Source organism: Nelumbo lutea, chromosome 2, assembly GCF_056320005.1.
Source record: "Nelumbo lutea isolate HS-2025 chromosome 2, American lotus-T2T, whole genome shotgun sequence".
Classification (NCBI taxonomy): domain Eukaryota; kingdom Viridiplantae; phylum Streptophyta; class Magnoliopsida; order Proteales; family Nelumbonaceae; genus Nelumbo; species Nelumbo lutea.
In genome coordinates, this window is record NC_142685.1 from 45046026 (window position 1) to 45053876 (window position 7851).

Here is a 7851-nt window from a genome sequence, read left to right on the forward strand (position 1 = left end):
TTTTTGGGTTAGAGGTTCGACTGAAATTGAACCGTTATAATATAATAAATAAAAAAATATTATATATAATGTAATATGCATAATTATAATATATATATATATAATAATTACATTCTATTATCATATATATTTTCTATTCTAATTTTAATTTTTTATGCAAAATAAAATTGAGATTTGAGGTAAAAAAAAAAAAAGAAGACGTTTTGTCTTAGAAAAAAAAGTCGGGGCAAGACACTTTTATCCCTTCGAATGTCTAGATTACAAAAAGTTTTTCAAAATCAAATACAAAGTTATGCCTCCCAAAATTTGAATATGGATAAAAAAATTAACAAAAATCAGTCGATTTTATAAAACAGAGACCGATTCACTGGTTTGCTAATCGAACAAACTGGGGGTTTGATCATAGTTTAACCGGTTCGATGGATGGTCTGTTCTGGTTTTCTAAACATTGCAATAAATAATTACAGAAGTCACAGTGAAGCCTTCTACATTAAAATCTCAATGATCAGCGCTAAGGGGATTACAGTTCGATAGTGAAATTACTTTATTAATTCAGTTGACAACTTTTCGTGCAGAACAAGTGATAAACCAAGCCTAGTTTGTATAAATGAATATCAAATAATTTATTAATTAGAAAAATGTAATATATATTTAAGCATGCAATAATATACATAAAATCATGTATAAGATATATGATATTTGGATTTAACTAAGAGTCCAATCAAATATTCACTTTATAATATAGTATAAATATAGATATAAATATCAAGCAATTTTTTGCATAGAGAATATCAGGGAGGTGACATGTGTTCTGAGCAGATGTGGCTTTGTGATCATTCCGGTTCGAACAAATACCCAAAGCTCTGGCTTTTCAACGTTATCTTACCTCAGTACCGGCAATTCTAGCACCACGGTCCCGGAATTTGGATTAGCAAGCATTGGTTCCTCTTTGAGTTCTTCCACGTTCTTCAGTGACTTCATCTTTACCAGAGGATTGTGCTGTTGCAGGGACCCTGGGTGTGGATTGTGGGGACATGGGAGAAGAGACTTGTGTGGACTTAGAATCTCTGGTGGTGCTCGCAACTTTGGAGTTTTGGATGCGAGTCTTTCCCTCACTTGAGCATGCCATTGCTTTAAGAATGTTGCTATTTCCTCTTGAAGTAATGCACCCTTGTACTTTGAACCCATCTGTGTCCAAACAACCATCCAAAATCATATTTAGGCTGAGGCAGAGTTTAGAGATTGCTAGTTGTTACAAACCATTTCGTTCGCTGCCTGGTGAACAAGCACCCAATTTAATGATCACAATGCTGGGGTTCAAATGGGCTACCCGACTTCAACAAATTACACCGTATTGGACTGTTGGGTGCGGCTCGGACCGGGCTCAACATATTTTACACTGCTTTGTGGTGGCCAGGCCCATCCAAATTTTCACAAAAGCCCAATTTGAGCCCGCACAAATTGCACCCCTACCCACAGCCACAGGTATAAAATCCAATCCATGCTTTTGTAGCATGTACATGGCATTAGTTTTTCAAGAAAATATTGGCTATCGAAGGACTTGAATCCAACCAAATGCATTTACACTTTAATTTTAGGATTCAAGGATTTAGGGGGCATTCTTTGAGGGGGAAAGTTGGTCAAAGGGATTTTAATTCCTATTGACCAAGAAAACCATATTCTTTTTTCAGATTTATGTAGGGATCAGGGAAAGTTTATTTTCATGGGTATCACTTATCCGGGTAAGTAATACCCATCTCTTAGGTAGGTAAATAACTTTTCCGCCTTTGGGGAAATTTGCCAATACTTGACAGAGACATAAATGCCCCTTTTAATAATGAATTTTTATGGCTAAAATGGTCATTGCCTTATTTGCCTTGAAATAAAAGAACATTGATAAATGCACTTATCTATAGAAGTCTTTCATAGGAAACACTTACCTAATAAGTGCATTTACCCATTAGGTAACTTACCAAAAAGCAAGTAGGTGTGCTTTTCACAGAGCACACCTCACACCAACTTCACAGTACATCCCACCATGTATTCAAACATCTCTCTAATCTCCATCATTATAAGCAGCACACAAATATAAGAGATGTTCTTGATGTGCGACTAGGACATGGTTGTGAGCAGCGCTATGTGAGGAGAAGATCAGGACTCCATTCAAAAGAGATGAAAGATCGATGTTATAGAGTTGCATCAACAGAAAATAAACTACTGCTCTTGGTTCTTACGCTAGCACAATCCGAATAACAAAGATCTCTGTATGCTCATGGTAGCAAGATTCTAGTCCGTATTTTATATATGGACGAAATTAAATAGAAGAAAAAACAATGAGCAATATCATCAAATCATGTAACCTAGTTTCCATGTTTTAAATTTTGAATTTGATTGGAGCCAAAAGAAAGCTTACCGTGACCCAGATGAAGAATGCGAGCTCAAATGCATTCTGAAAAGATCCAAACAAGGTGAAGACAGTTCGTTTGGAGAAAGAGATGGTGAAATTAAGAGAGTTCAATTCTTGTTTGTTTTGGTACGTATTAACAAGTATTTACCGTAAACAAGGTGAAATGTAGAAGAGTGAGGACAAATTCTGGTTTCCCAAACCAGAAGAGATCGTCATTTGGTTGCACCAGAGGGGTTCCTATGATTACAGCGTTCTTGTCCTTGATTTGAAGAGCCAATCTTGCAACGATGACCTTAAGCTTGGTTCCCAGCACCAATACTATCTGCAAATGCAATAAGATGACATGCCGATGGAGTAAAACACAGTGTAACTGGATAGGTAAGATCGAAGAGGGAGAAACTAAAGGTTGCCAGATGGCCCAGATCTAATACTTACAATCAATGGGACATAGGAAACCCAGAGATATACATGCCATCCTGGTTCAGAGCAATTAAGTTTGTTAAAAAAAACAGTACCCAGAACTTGAATTCATGTATCAAGGAAACTTTGAGTTGTGAATTAATTACCATGCACATCGACCAGGAGGAATATAATGACAAGAAACCACATGAGAGGGCTGTTGAGACAATAGATATCAGGTTAATTAGTACCAATGAGAGGGCTGTTGAGACAAAAGATATCAGGTTAATTAGTACCAAATAGCTGAGCAAGCAGTGGGATGGCAACTGATGAGCACTCCGGACCTGTTGGTTATCTACTAATGGGATGGGATCCATGGCTGAATCCCCAATGAGGTTGCTGCCTAAGCACAGTGCACGAGGTTAAGGCTACAACTTTGGGCGGGATGGGTCTAGCAATGAATCCTCAATCCTGCTAATAATAGGTAACTAGAAGACACTGAATTACTGATGCAGTGATGTGAGACCAGGTTTCTTTTCCAGGTAACCCAATCAAAGTCTGGTTGGGCTATATCAGACATTTGAAGCCCTGTTCTGGCCCAACCCAGTACTCCTTGTATCCAATGCTAAGCTACATGGCCAGGCAAATTGCCACTCTAAATGGCTTAAAATTTCAATTGGTTTAAGCTCCTTGTATCCTCCGTGTAAAAGTCATCTATTGGTTTAAAATTTCAATGGACTCTCGGTGGATTTTTTATCTGAGAATCGATGTAAATGTACATTGATTTACGATAAAAAAAAAGTCAGCCAAAAAAGTGGTTTACAATGTAAACTTTACATTGGAAACAAACAGCCAAAAAAGTGGATTGAGTGTGGAGTTTTATATCGCTCCACTTTTACACTAAAAACAAATACGTGTAAATGAACCAATGATGAAGTTTTACATCGATTCGTATTTACACCACAATGAAACACAGCCAAAGGAAAAAAATGAATCTCTTCCCTTGAAAAAGCACTACTTTTTAAAGCAAAAACACATAAAACATGTTGTTGGTTGTTTATGAGAATCCTTAGCGTTAGTGTTTTTTGTTGTTTTGGGCTAAGTGGGCCTACAGAATGGGCCATAACCCATCCAATAAACCCATATTCCCCTAATTCTGGTGAGTCGGGATTCGTTCCCAAGCCCCGGTTAGAACCAGTCAGAAACCTTACCAACTAGCCAGTTGACACTTTGCAAGAACAACCCCATAATTTCACATTTGAATTTTGCCAATTGCCATGCAATAGAAGATAATCATGAATAAGTATTAAATAACGGGTATTTACCTTACTCCAACTAGCGTTTTGAAGTCATCCTCCAAGGATCACTCTATGTACTTTTGGAAATTGAATGTATTATTGTTGGACAGATGGGCCTATAAGATTTGAAAATACATATAGTTAAGATTAATAGGGAAACCCTTCGAGTTTCGGTTTTGGTTCATGTGAATCTGAAACAGATTCTTACTGCAATGAATCCATGGCGCAAGGTGAGATAGTCAACTTTTGCTACCGAATTGAAGAATTGCCTGAAGAAGCATTTCTATTCGATTTGGCATCCAATACCCAAAAAGAAATTAAAAAAGAATTATAAGAATTGAACTTCACACAAGTTAAAAACGTTTAGTTTGAATTTTTAAGTAGAAAGGGAAATGAATATAGTGAACTTACAACCCATAGCTGAACTGATGTGTCTGTGCAAGATTCCATATGTCGTCTCCCAAATGTTGTTTGCCTTGTAAATCTAAATCGTCTGGGATCTTATTCAAAATGGTTTATGCATTAGAAAATTTAAAAGAAAATCAGCAATGTAAAGGGGTGTCATCCAACGTGAATTATTGTTGATGTTGCAAGTTTCAAAAACAAAATAAAACCGGTGGTTCATGTGAATCTGAAAGATATTCACCAATGCAGGGTCTGGGGAGGGACACAACAGGTGTATGCCGCCTCACCCCTACATATATATAGAGAGGTTTGAATCCTGATAATCTAAGTCACAATAGAGTAAATCAACCATTGTACCAAAGACCTTTAGACTAGAGATTTTTTCCTTAGACAAGTGGCATTTTATTTTCTCAAGAAATAGCATCTCAAAGTGGTTATTCCAACTCTCGGAATAAAAACTTCCTCCTCAGACATATATCTACCCATTCAAATGGTGGGTTTGAAAATATGAATTCAATTAGGTTGAGGATTTGGGCAACATCATACTTTGTCGTATATAATGTTGAATCTCAAACCTAAGGTTTTAAAAGGCTAAAGGTGTAGTTGAGGTGTAATGACCCAAAAAGGTGAGGCGTAAGTTCAAAATTTAAGGAAAAAATTAATCAAATTTTGTAATTTGATGAAAATAAAATATAATATACCAAATTTAAATGATAGAAGGTACACATATCTATAAACTAGAAGTTTATAAGCAATAAGTTTTGGCACTTAAGCATTAAGTAAAATAATAACTAATCAACATACAATTATAAACATTTCACATTTTATGTAAAAAAAATGTTTTAGAAGAATTGAAACATATGAAGAACCATCCATATAATTGATATTAAATTTATGATCATCCAATGGTTTAGAAGAAATAAAACAACTTAATTGATTTGATCTATGCAAATAATAATAATAATAATAACAATAACAACAACAAAAAATACAATTCAAATTTTGACAAAAGCCAAACCCAAATCGTCCAATTTGCACCCCTAATTAAACAACCCAATTCCATACCTACAAGACACTCCAAACCCCCCTCCTCCTTTGACTAATAAATTTCCTCTAGTTGGAGGGGCAATCATCTTAAATTTTATTAAGCACTATTAAAAGGGAGAAATCTTAATACAATGGCTAAGATTATTGGGTTGGATAGGGATGGGACCATTAGGTTGAAGGTTAACCTCAACTCTACCCAACCCAGCCCCACTTACACCCGTAAGCATGTGAGACCTTTGTCTCCTTCTATGGGGAAAAGCACCACCCCAGGCCCAGGGGTTGATGGAGGCATGGAGTGATGTTGCACTCTCCATGAATTGGCAATAATTATCTAAAATCAGGCAGCCGGCCTGAGAGGTCTGCTTGGCTAGCTGGTTATTAGGTCAGCAGCCCACATGCTTCTTGAATTACATCTTGAGTTGACACAGAAAATTTGTATAGCATACCATTGGCAACCTGGTACTCGACCGTTTGTGTCTCTTTCTCCCAGGCTTTCCACTGCTTCATCTGATCAGAGAGAGAGAGACAGAGACAGACAGACGTCAGTTCGTGGGGATAGATCTCTAGTTGCCTCGCTGACCGGAGAGCTTAATGAGATGATCCCAACATTAATTTTTAAAACAAATTCAACTCTGAAATTTAGAAGTGGAAGTTTCGCTGTTAGAAAATTATAATTCAAAACAGGAAATTAATTAAGTCAGATGACACGGTTGCTTCGTACCTTAGCCCTTCCAAGAGCCATGGTGAGAAAGCTGTAAACAAGCTGCATCACTGCCAAGAAAAAGATGAACATTTGAAGCTCATGCAGCCCGTCTTGGCTTATTAGAGAAACCATGTCCTGCGCAAATAATAACTTATTTGATCAATCAACAATTACTCGTGAGTAATCATCTCTGTGTCTCATGCAACAGAGTCAGAGATGAGGGGTTGGCGTTGGAGATGAAGGCATACTTTAGCAGCACAGCTATCAAAAGTGGCAGTTTCATCCTCGTCTAGTAATCTTTGGAATTGCCGTGGACCATCTTTAGGGGCATCGTTTGCCCAAAACATATCCATGGAATCTCCACTGTTGAATTGAACATGTTTACTAGTTGTGGTTTTTATGGTTCCTTTACGGCATGGAAGCATGGTATCTGCAACTCGGGTGGGTATGCATATGGTAGAAACGGGTTTTTGTATTACTGTTAGGAGCAGCGACATGAATCCCAGAAGCATTAACTCTGTGTAAAATATAATCAGTTATGAGTCGATTCGACGATGGCTAGGACTAGGAGAAGCTGAGAAAATTAGGAAGTGCTTAATTAATTGTCTGTAGATGTGGAAAATTTGGAGAACCCCACCTGATTTAAGCCTTTCCACGGCTTCGTTTAATGCTTTCTTTCGATGTGTCTTGAGCCACTGCATCGATTAGTTCAATTCCATACAAATTTGTAAGACAAAGAAGGGGCAGGGGATAAAACGAATTTGATCGAACACTTGGTGGTGAATTTGATTGTTCTGCTTAATTTGCTTACGTTGCCAAGGAAATGAATGGAATGCTCGAGAAAAATGGAGATGGAGATGAATAGGAAGCAGACAGTGGCGAGGGACCAAGTGGGCGTTTCTTGTAGAGAGCGTGCTGTAGGTGTGCCTTCTTCTGGGGGTGCCATTTCTCACCTGCAGCATGCACCTTCCTATTCATGGAGAAATAACAGACGTGACAACATCGTCGATCGATCAGAGGTTAAGATGAGAAGACGGACGAGACTGTTAATTACAAAACGGGGCCAAGGGGTTTGCCATTTTATCAACTTCTTCAGAGTTGAGAGATTGTTGGACTGGTGCGGTGTAGGTGACGTCCATCTATCTATCAGACTATCTACTATTTGAGTCTATTTCTACTCTTGCTTGACCGAGTGTAGTCAATAGGCTTCTGCATCGCGACGGGAGAGTCGAGACCGGCTTGCTCCGGTTAAGAGCCGGTCTTAGCACGTACTTGGTATTCATCGGCCATCCTGAGCCTGAGGTTTCAACTTTCAAGTGCTTAAGTGAATATCCAGAAAATCGAACGATTGAATGTTTCAGCATCAGCTTTTCGTTTTCCTTGAATATCCGTAATAGTCCAAAACGGAAATTTTCTAAAATTCATCATATTTTTTCTTAAATTCACCATTTTACCCTTTGTCAGATTAACGTCTTAAATTTTCTCTAAACCCCATGTCAGATTATCATTTTACCCTTTGCTATATTTAACCCCTTTTTCAATATTCCATACATACACCTGTTATAATTCTACCAAAAAAACCACAATGAGAG

At 37.7% G+C, this 7851-nt stretch overlaps 1 pseudogene across 1 annotated transcript; it reads right to left on the minus strand.

Annotated features, from left to right (window-relative positions):
- Positions 1-606: 606 nt before the first annotated feature.
- LOC148870286 (MLO-like protein 3) lies at positions 607-7407 on the minus strand (annotated as a pseudogene). The gene is made up of 13 exons (XR_016107261.1): positions 7071-7407; positions 6897-6954; positions 6508-6776; positions 6278-6394; positions 6003-6063; positions 4516-4604; positions 4313-4387; positions 4132-4220; positions 2974-3023; positions 2843-2883; positions 2556-2729; positions 2414-2449; positions 607-1209 (listed from the first exon to the last, which is right to left on the minus strand). The product of XR_016107261.1 is annotated as an MLO-like protein 3 (transcript).
- Positions 7408-7851: the final 444 nt, after the last annotated feature.